Here is a 12059-nt window from a genome sequence, read left to right on the forward strand (position 1 = left end):
GGCGTTGTCGCGCAAGCCGGGAGATCGGTGTAGATATTGTTGATCGGATAAGCCAACCGCAGGGAAATAGTGATCGAGGGCGTCAGCAGCTTTGAATTCGTGGAGCGGTGCTCATTCCAAGAGAGTGTCGAACTGCGGTTTGCATGGACGTGCAGATTCAGAACAATGAACACTACCAAGTTTTGGCACTTATGAGTATGACCGTTGGCTACGCATTTGTAGATTGTTAGTGCAGTGGAATCGTGGGGGCACGATATATGGCTCCACTGATCAGGCCAATCAACGGTGAGGGCGGTAGTGGCAGAGCCGTGGTCTCGGGGCGCAACGGTGAGGTGTGGTGCAGGGGTGGACTGAGATCCACAGAGCCAGCGCTGGATGGTGGATCTGCATGCTGGTGGTGGCTTGATTGCATCTATCAATTGCAGTCGAAGTTGGGCAGGTCGATTGGCGGCAGCTTGCGCCGGATGTGTGGCCGAATTTTGCTCTTAGATAAGCCATCTGAGGTCGTAGATCTGTTGCGAAATCGTGGTGTGGAGGTTGTTGTGGCAACATTTGGGGTTTACGAGTTGGCATCGGTGTGCGCACTGATCGAATTGATTAGATCTCTGTTTGCACGTGGAGTCAGTTGACAAAATAACCTGAGGAGGGACGAGTTGGCGTAGGTGGACCAACCTGATCTGAGGTAGGGGGTCTGATTGTCAACTGCGGCGGAAGCCGAGTAGTGGATCGACATCTGCTGCGATTTTGTTTTGAGGAGCAGAGAACTTGAGTGCACAGGGCATGGTGTTGATCGACTATGGAGACCTTCTGGAGGCGCAATCAAAAGAAAGGAGATCTATCGTTGGGAATCTTTGAAATCGTTTTTTCTCCTTTTGAAAACTTTTTTTTTAAGGGGTTATAATATTTTTAAGCGGAAAGTGTTTGGGGTGCATTTTAAAAGGCGGTCATTTTTTTTAAAGAAGGTTTCTATATCCTTAAAAAGGATTTCTTTTGTGCACCCATATGAAAGGCGTTGTATTAAGAGCACCATTTTTTTAAGATCGGGAGATAGATCCATTTTATTTCAATTGTTAGAGGTTGAATATTTTTTTTGAGATAGACTTGTTAATATAAACAATTAGATGGCAGAAGCATACTTGAATGAGAGCAATAAGCTTGACAGATCCAATTATTTTAATTGGAAATTTAAGTTGTAGACTCTGTTGGAGGGGCAAAACGCATGGGCGATTGCAAGCAGTGATGAGTTGAAGCCGACCATAGCTACAGATGGAACAACAACAACAATCCAGGACTGGGAAAAGAGGGAGAATAAAGAAAAAGTGCTCTTAAAATTGTTAGTGAAAGATTGTATTATCCCTCACATCCGAGAATGTAAATCAACAAATGACATTTGGACAACTCTCAAGGACCTGTACGAGATCAAAAACACAAATCTGAAAAGCAAGATTCTCTCCATTAAAATAGAGGAGAATGAATCAATGGTTGCATTCATTTCTCAAATCAAGAAGCCCAGAGATAACCTGGGTGACATAGGGGAGACAATGCCAAACACTGATCTCGTCACAATTACCATGAATGATATGACTGATGACTATCAAATGTTTATCACGGGATTGAATGCGAGAGAGAAAACCCCCAAATTTGAAGAATCGACAGGGATCTTGATGCAAGAGGAAGAAAGGTGGATGACTCTGAAACCCCAGAGTTTAGATCTTGCTTTAATGTCGAAGAAAAAGCCCTTCAGAGGGAAGGCAAGTGCAGGACAAAAAGGCAGAGGTACACCACAAAGAAAACCACCTCAAGGTATGTCTTCAAACAGAAGTGATTCATGACCCAACTGTTTTTATTATGGTAGAGTTGATCACATTGCTAAGAATTGCCATTAAAAGAAGCTTGATGAAAGTCGACATATACATAAGAAGCATGCAGGGAACTTTGTTGATGATGATCAAAATCAGAATCTCAGATTGTTTGTATCTGATTATGCATACTCTGCTGAGGATGATGAAGCAGAAAATTGGTTTGTGGACTTAGGAGCTTCCACTCACAGGGCAGGTAACAGACATTGGTTTGAGAATTTCAAAGAAATGAACAATGGTGCTAATATCTACTTTGGTGTGATAGAGGGTACCAAATCAAAGGGTATAGTAATGTTCTTGCCGTATTTCTTGATGGAAATGTTAGGCATATTCAAAATGTAATGTATGTACCAAGAATAAAAAAAGAATCTGATCTATGTTTCTATGATAACATATCAGAAACTTAAGGTAGAGTTTTTTAAGTCTTATTGTGTTATTAAAGATCTTCTAGATTGTATGAAACCAATTGCATCAGGTATTTGAGTGGGAGGAATGTATAAGCTTAATATAAGAAGTGTACATCACCAAGCCTTGACTTCATCAGTTATCACTGCAAAAGACTTATGGCATCAAAGATTCGGTCATATCAATTTTAATGACCTACTGCTACTTCAAAAACGAGGTATGGTCAATGGTCTTCCATTTTTAACATGGTATTAGGAAGCATTTATTCAGTAGATTGAGGAAAGCATCGTATGGACTAAAACAGGCACCCAAGTCGTGGTATGATAAAATTGATTCATTTTTCCTACAACATAGTTATAAAAGAAGCAAAAATGACCCTAATCTGTATATTGTGTTTGATTTTTAACATAAGGGTAAATGGAGTATGTTCCAATATCCGTTTTTTCAATGAACTAGTTACTATTACACTAAGGGCACTTTTAAGATGTTTTCTTAAGACAAGAAATATTTTTTCTTAAAAGGTCATTTTTTATTTTAATTATTTTACATTAAAATTTAATATAAATTAAATTTTCTTAAATATAAAATTTAAGAGAAAAACAATTTGAGACAAAAACAATTTGAGACAAAAACAATTTAAGAAAAAACTTTATATTTGGACAAAACTATTTTAAGACAAAAACAATTTGAGACAAAAATATTTTAAGACAAAACTTTATATTTAAGACAAAAACAGTTTAAGACACAAATATTTTAAGACAAAAGTAGTTTGAGATAAAAATATTTTAAGACAAAACTTTACATTTAAGACAATGGCCACTTAAGACAATAACAATTAAGACGAAACCTATTTAAGACAATTAAAAATTAAGGAAAAACCATATCAATTTAAAACAATATTATCTAACAATTGCAAAATTAACTCTGACAGTGCGCCCTAAGTCCACCAGCTTGCAGGCTACTATTGTCTCACGCATATACCAATCCTGCTATTTCACTTACCATTCACGTTATCTTATATAAAGACAATGACCTTTTGTGCTCTTCGTTTTGTGGGGGTAGCCAACTCTGGAGAATGCGACAACTTTCCCCGGCAAGATTTCCCGAACATCAATTCCTCTTATGTCCCTTCGATCTCTATTGATACGATTAGAGACAACTTGTTTGTCGTTGGATTCGACACTACTACACAGAGGGGGATTTTAAGATAATTTTTTAATATAAAAGAAATCGTTTGTCTTAAAATTTTCAATACAAGGCACTCGTAAAAAAGGTAAAGGTAAAGGATTAGGGGTTTGTCTTTACACTATTGATGGGTTATTCAGGAAGTGGAGCGATGGAGGTTGACAACAACTGATGGGATTTAGGGCGATGGAGATCACAACAGATGTGTGCTTAGTGAGAGGAGAAATGGAGGCACTTTCGTTGAATATGAATACACAGTAACATAGTTGGAGTATTTTTCAAGGTCTCCATTGATTGTGTTGTAATTTTTGTTTTTGATCGTTTCATTTATTTTGAATGCTACTTCTATCCACTCATTGTTGTTATCAACACATTGTTATGTTGGAACTCTTGACTGTCATCGATAACATGGATTAGATTCACCTGAAGGATTGTTGAAAAATGCAGCAAGAAATTCTCAATTTGATTTTGCCTTGATTAAATTGAGAAAATTTGAATTTCCACTTCAGCAGACAATTTGGATGCAGTTAAGTTGTGTGACATGACTTGTGTCACCAGCTTACTCAATAAATTTGAGTTGGAGGAGTTAGAGTTCAGTTAAGCATGTGTGATTGTTAATTTGTAGCAATTAAAGTCAATTATCTCAAGTTATTTTTAGTTAAACTAGTTCCAATTGTTGGAAGAACTAGTGGAAGGTCAATTGTGCAGTGAGACTTTAGTCAAACTCAGTGATCATTTAGTTAATTGATAAATCAACCCAAAATAACTAGTGCATGAAGAGAATTCGAGTTCCCCAGCTATGGTGGAGATTCCAAGGGAGTGTAACATCAGTTGTAGACTAGTCTTGAGTGTACAGGTCTTGCATGCAGTCAGATGATCAACCTTGGGAATTGCAGAATCCATTTTGGAAAAATTCCTAAATAATAAGGGCAAATTTCTCAAGGAATTTCGCAAGAAAATAGGGGCTCAAGTAGAGGCATAAATTGACTAAGTTTAGGTCATAGCTTCTCAGTGAGAAGACAGATAGGTTATTCACTTCTAGTTTGTGCTCAATTGAGCAAAGAAATTGTAATACACCTCTATTCATCATATTAATCCAAGTAGGAATTGGGGTTTTTAGTAGATTTCTTTTCCCAGGAAAAATATTGTGTGCCTGTGTGTTATTTCTTATTTCATGTTTGAAATTTTTGTTCTAAATTGTGAATTAACTTCCGCAGAGCAGTAAAGTAGGTTTGTGTCTTGTGATTTTGATTAAAACTTCACGAGCAGTTGCAAATCTACACCATAATTTCTACAAGGACGGTGGAGGAAAATTACAAAATATCCGTTGGCAGACAATATGCCTACTTCAAAATCTCTACGACAACTTTTGCGAGAAGCAGACGTTCAGGATAAAAGATTGGATTGTGGAATCATTAGTCACAAAATTCACAAGAACGGTAATTTTGGCTACATGTGTGGAGGTAAATTGATTAAATGTAGCCTTCACTGGTGCAGTTGTTGGATGCAATATGGATAAGCACAATTATCTGAGCTAGATTTAGTTTTTATCATGATTCTAGATGATATCAGAGATCTCTATTGGTTTTTTTGTTTCAAGGTACACTAATAACAATTTTTTTACACCCTAGTTTTTGTTCTACTATGTGGTCTATCAGAGACGCACTAGTTGGTTGTTTTCGTGGTTTTTCTTCTAAACCTTTGCTCTTGTGTATCTTCCTTCTCCTTCTCTAGTTTGGGATTGGTCGATCATGGGATTTTTTGGGATCTTAGTTGCTACCTATTGGTCTTCTCTGTGGTCGATCTTAGACGAACTAGCTGGTCGTTTTACGTGGTCTTTCTTCTAAACTTTTTCTCTTGTGGATATTCCTACTCCTCTTTGGTTTTGAATTGGTTGATCGGGAGATTTCAGATGATCTTTATAGCTACGCAAGTGCATTCATTTTGGTTGGTGGAGTTGGTAACATATTTGAATTTTGAATTCTATTAAGAAGGAGTCTCTTGGGGTCATTAATTGGTCCGGGGAAATATTTATTTTCCAAGTCGGCCATTAATTATGAGGGAGAATCCATTAATGGTTTGGGTCATCATTGAAGATATTTGTCGATTGTGTGCTTGATGAGATTTTCTTAACGACATTGGTTGGTGGTGATTGGTCAGCTTATTGTACTTGAAGGGGTGTCCTAGTGGATTAAGTTGGTGATGACCTACAATAAGTGGGGCCTATAATTGATAATTGACATTAATTTACCTTGTCTACATATTTTATCGAGGTTTTTTCAGACACTTCTGCATAAGGTATTTTTAGTAATGCTCTCTACTTTGGTGCACATATAGGTGGGGTTGCAGAGTGTCAACGGTATCAGCTATACAACTGGCCTTTACATCTATCGGGAAGATGTCACTTGATACTAAAGGCAACTGGGGCGATCACATGCCATTACTCAATGCGTTGGTACATGAGACCATTGAGGCAGAGAGTCGTGGCTATCCCAAGTCGGGAGTCCAACCCTCTGGGATATCTCTTGTACATGGAGCTATACACATGGATTCAAATGTTTTGGTATCCACACCGGCTATTGAACCTGAATGTGGTAATCCATGGAAAAAAATTCCATCATTCACGGAAAAAGAACGCAGTTAAGGTTGATCTGGATTATTAGAAACTCGTTTTTGGTTTTGATGTTTTTTGGGACCGGGTGGTAGGATTACAACAACGGGCTTTGGCGGGTAAGTGGTATTATATATGAATGGATGACTCTCAGATGACGTCTTGTGTTAAAGAACACTAGTACCCTATTCTTAAGTACTCTCCTCTTTTCGGCATTTTATACAATTAGTGGTTCTGCTTCCACTTTATTAATGATGACGAAGATGAAAAGATTTTGGGATCGTATTGGGTTGATGGCCATGGTTTCCTCTCTTTACATCAGTGGCATGTGGAATTTGATCCATACCTAGAATTACCACGAAAGAAATTGGTTTGGTATAAACTCCCTAGTTTACCCCTCATATTCTAGTCACGTGAATCACTCATGATGATCGCCAATTCCATTGGTAAATTTGTTTTCCTGGAGGAATCAATCATGTTACAGAGAGATAAATGTATCGAATGGATTTCGGTGGAGGTGGAATTTGTTGTTGGCCTTAGCACAAAGGTGAAGCTCAATTGCGGTGGCTTCTCTAGTAGGCAACGAATTGACTATTGGCCAATTCCTTTTTGCCACCTAGGTTATCATAATGTTGGGCATATTATTGTTGAGCGCCCGCGTAGATTTAGAAATCAGCGACCACCTATGATGGGGGTCGTCCATTCACATTTGTAGACTCTCCGATGGCTCAGGAGATTGGTTAGCGCTCTCTCTCGGGTAAGCTTAAAATCACACCACCCATGACATGTCCTGAGCAACATATTCGTAATGATTTGGTAGCGAGTGTTGTTTCCCTTAGTGATTCTACATTCCATCCTTTACGTGTTGTTTCTTCGCATATTCCGCTGCCACATTCTGATGGTATTGAACATCCTTCATTGTTATTTGTACCAGAAATTGCTCCATGTTAAGACAATTTTGAATCTACCCAAACTCTATCTTTTGATGCGAATGGGACAACCTACACTACTCATGACTCATTGATTGTTACCCCCGAGGGACTTTTTCTAGAGACGTTTCTCCTACTAATTTGGTGGGGAGTTATGTCGAGTTTTTCTGCCTTCATCCTGCTATCCATCTGGAGACCTTGCTAATTCGTTCACCCTCCTCTCCTAAGATCTCTATCAGTCCCAATTCTCATCATAATGTGACCATTATGAAGGAATGTTTTTTGAAACCTTCGAATTGTTCGAATGGGGCTGATAGTGATCTTCACAATCTTTCTAGAACATTGTATCTTGGTACGTCATATTTTGTTTCTACTTTCTCTCTTATTCAGGCCCTTAGAGATTATTTGCCAGATTATGAGGGATTACCATAATAATCACGTCCTTAAATGTGAGGGGCTTTGGGAGTGTCAAAAAAATCATCATACTCCGGCACTTGATTGGGGTTAATCACCCCTCTATTATCCTTTTACAAGAGACGATGATGATTGGAGACAAAATTTGGCCCAATCTCCTATACATTTGTCTTAGGTGGTGGGTATGTGTTGTGGATTCTTTGAGTTTATCTGGCGGTCTTGCAGATTTTTTGGATCCTAAGGTCATGAATTTTCTTGCCTAAAAATCCTTTGTATGTATCCTTCTATCTAGTTTCATCAGGGGCTTCAAGGACATATTTAATATTCTTAATACATATGCGCCATATTCTTCCAGAAGATACTTTTGGGATAAATTGGAATCCTGCTACCTGTTAAAGATGGTATCCATTATTTTGGTGGGTTATTTGAACCTCACCATTGAAGATAATGAGGTATGGTGGGGTCACTACAGACTGGACCCATTGGCGGGGTACTTCATCGATTTTTTTGGCAAGATCCACTCGGTGGATATTTTTTCGGCTCCCTTTATTCTAACCTGGAGAAATGGTTGGGCTGGGTCCACAAGCATCGCTAAGAGACTTGACCATTTCATGCTTGACGATGTTAGAATTAAAATTTGTTTCATCTTCATCTCCTTCTCCAGGATAAACACTTTTCAAATATATAATAAAATCAGCTATATCATGTCACTCACCATTTATATAGGTCTTCAATGGAAGATAGGAAAACGGTTTTCTCTGATTCGTAGTATTTTACATCATTGTAGATTGCCGGAAGGATTGGTCATTCATTTTCTATAGCAATAGGTCTCTCCCAAAGCCCACCGATGCTTATCAGTGTTAATTTTAGCTAGAAAACCAAATGAGTGAACGAAACAAAGAGGCAAGCAAAACATGTATCGAAAACGACCATATATCAAGAAAATGAAACAAAGAAAATAAGAGAAAAATATGCTACAACTCAAAAATAGTTAGTGATTCCAATATTCTTCCATCAAATTGGAAGCAAGGACCAAACTTGGAATATACGAAACTTCATGTCGACAAATCAAGGTTTACATACGTGAGAATTAGATTGAAGGTAAAATCACACACTATTGTGATATATGACCTAGTAAATGATGTTTTTCGGGTGACATAATCCTGGATGACGAGCAATCGGAGACTCCTAAACCCCACATGCATAACGTCATGATTGGCCCCCGCATTTGAGTGGTCTCCAAAATGTCAACAATGGTTTCACGATAAAATTTGATGCAAATTAATTGGACAATAACTTCGATCTGCATATAATTGCAATTACGTTATTTGTGGAAAATCGAATACCTGAGAATTTTTGCAAACCTGGCTGTGGCGATAGCAATTTCCTCACCATCAATCAACGATCTTTCTATCAGCAATGCACATTTAATCACGTAACATACGCTTTAGAATTTCTCCAATTCTCTTTCACTTATGAATCTCTACGCTTCTCTTTCTGATTAACAAATTAAATTTAACAGTTGTTGTTTTACACGATTGATGGAGCGTTGTGTTCTTTGGTTTATCTTATATCTAGTTCATGATCTTCACTCCAATTATGGATATGATGAACAATGGGAAAGAGGGGCCATGCCCTACATCTCTGTTTGTTGATTTTCATGATCATTTCAAGATGGACCAAAAGGAATACTTGGACATCTTCTATTGGCGTTGGAATCAAATATTACACAATATCTCAATTCTCATTTTTTTTTTCTTCCAACTTTCTAATGTGGTGCCAATATTCCATTATGTTATTCTTGATTATGTTTTAGAAACGACCATTGACAGTAAAATTATTTGCATGCGGTCTTTTCCCTTACAGGCTTTTTTACCGAATCACGACTATGATTTTTTCCATATTTGAGTGCTTTAATTCTCATTTTCTTATCAACTGCTTCCACTGACGAGCCATATGAGTGGTACCTCAAGGACACTCGCAATCCCCTCCAATCGCAATGTTGTTATGGGATCACAGAAACCCACAGATGGACCAAACTGTTCCTCTACATAAAATTTTGGGATGAAGGAAACCATGTTTTGGGGCCCAATTGTAGTCTAGATTGTGGGGGCGGTGCCTCCCCAAGGTAACATCAAAACCCAAGTACATCATTCCCAATAATAAACTAAAGGAATCATGGAAGTTTATGAAGGACCATGCCTTGATTTATAAGTTGATGGACATTCAATTGAAGGAGCAAGATATAGTAAAATGGATCCAGAAGAAATAGAGGCTAGTGGGTCCAACAAAACTTTGAATGAGGGCCAAGGGTTTCTTCACATTGATCTTTGCATATCTGGAAGACCACAAGAGAATGTTTGAAAATGGCTCTTATTTCATGAACAAAGTTCTTATTCTTTTGCATGCTTTCACAATGTTTGAAATTGTTGAATTGGTTTTGAGTATCAACCACATCAATGAATTTTGCTCCAAATATTGCAATTGATGCTTTCATTGTCATCATGGAAGAGTAACAATTTAATGCTACTCTTTCCTACGCTACTGCCAAGTTACAACTTTTCCTTTGCAACATGTGTGATGAAAACGAATTCTGGGGTCTCCGTTTTCCATATTTTTCTTACAAGTCCGACCTTGGGACCTGTGGGTTATGGGCCCACGAAGCTTGTTTGAACTTTCTCACAATCTTCTCAACATGGTTTGCGCAGCACTTCCCACTAATCCAACCACAAGGAAAGACATCTCTCGCCAGGCAGCTGCTTCCCGATTGCAGCAAGACCTGTAAGCTGTTCATCATCATCGCTTTCTTCTTCATTCTCTTCATTGCTCTCACCCTTAAGATAAAAAACTGGCTGCTCCAATTCTTCATCTGATTCTTCTTCATCATCATTTATATCCAGCAAAGTCTTATCTTGTTGTTTGTGAAAAACGTCCACTTCATCATCCAAGTCCTTTTCCGTGAGGGATTTTGACTTGATTTTGGCCGGGGCGCTTCTGTCTTTTGCCAATAGCCTCCTGGCCTGGGCGTTTCCATTTTTTTTGCTGACAAACCCTCTTCCTTGCTTGCCTCGCCCCTTTCACGTTCTATTCGCAAATCCTCCTCTCTTCGTTCATACTCATGTCGAAGCAACGTTCTCTCATCATGATGATCATCAAAACAACTAGATCCCATACTTTGGCGATCTATCCGACTTCCAACACTGCCACCATAGCCTGCATTCCAAGACGCACCAGCAACAGGGCCTTTGCCAGAGCTATAGTCTCGTCCAGGTGGCAAGCTGACACCATATCCTGCACGAAGCTTCCACGCCTTCTGGCTTTTTTGAGTTCTCAACAACACGCCAATAACTCGTTTCCTTGTGTCACTGGCTACTCTGTTGTAGTCGACTGCTTTCTCTATTGCCCTCACCATAATCTGCTGCGTCACGTCCATCTTTCCTCTCCTTAGCCCTTTGTTTGAGCCGAGTTGCTGCCTCCGCCTGCGAGTAACTTCAATTTCCGTATTCATCGAATCTTTTCGCTCACTGAAAAACTTAAAAACTCCAGTCATTAAACTGTTACATTGAATTTATTGCCAGAAGTCGATTTCAGAAAACTTATCACCGCAATGGTGAAACCTCACTTGTAAGGCAAACAAAAAGTAATTTCGAGAACAAAAAACTATTACAGAGCCACAGAAACATGAACTCAATTGACATCTTTTCCAAACAAACAAAAAGACACAATTTCACAAAGAAGAATTTTCTTTATTTACAAACTCAGATTACAGCTTTAAGGCATCTCAGCCTTAACCCAGATTTCTCGAGCAACTACATTTTACCCTCTCTCGTATGCACAGGTTTTTCCTCTCTTTTCCTTTCTTGATTCTCTCCTGAATCCTTCAGTTCTTTATTATCCATACATTCAGTTTTTAACTGATTTTTTAACTAAAATTAGTTCATTAACCGAATCTTGCTCAAGGTTGGCCTGGCTGTCCATGTGGTTGTCCACATGTCCTCTTTCTCTAATTTTCTTTCATTGAGGTGTCTGGATGCTCCTGCATCAGACTCCCGAGGTACAAAAATTATGACCTCCTGGTCATATGCTCCCGAGGTACAAAATTATGACCTCCTGGTCATATGCTTTTCCTGAGCAATTCTATCCATTGTTTCTCTTCTTCAGTGGAACTGCCTTCTGTGAGCTGCAATCAAACCTCTGCAATAGCAAGTCCTCCCTGCTACCAGATGCCCTACCAAGCTTCTCTGCTGAGCTTAGTCCTCTCGGCATCTCCGCGGTTCTCTCCTCTCGAACCCATTGAGCACTCCTGCTCCAGGTTTGCTGCAATCTTCTCACCTTCACAAGCTTACAAATCTTCAACAAAATGTACCTCTTCTTTCTTCGTACCTCTTTTCTTCGCATGCATAAACTCCTTTCCGCAGGAAATCTTTCCTGCTCTGATACCACTTGATGAAAACGAATTCTGGGGTCTCCGTTTTCCATATTTTTCTTACAAGTCCGACCTTGGGACCTGTGGGTTATGGGCCCATGAAGCTTGTTTGAACTTTCTCACAATCTTCTCAACATGGTTTGCGCAGCACTTCCCACTGATCCAACCACAAGGAAAGACATCTCTCGCCAGGCAGCTGCTTCCCGATTGCAGCAAGACCTGTAAGTTGT

The sequence above is a fragment of the Pinus tabuliformis genome, chromosome 2_1 (assembly GCF_031772625.1).
Source record: "Pinus tabuliformis cultivar Carrire ecotype Pingquan chromosome 2_1, CPIR1, whole genome shotgun sequence".
Taxonomy (NCBI): Eukaryota; Viridiplantae; Streptophyta; class Pinopsida; order Pinales; family Pinaceae; genus Pinus; species Pinus tabuliformis.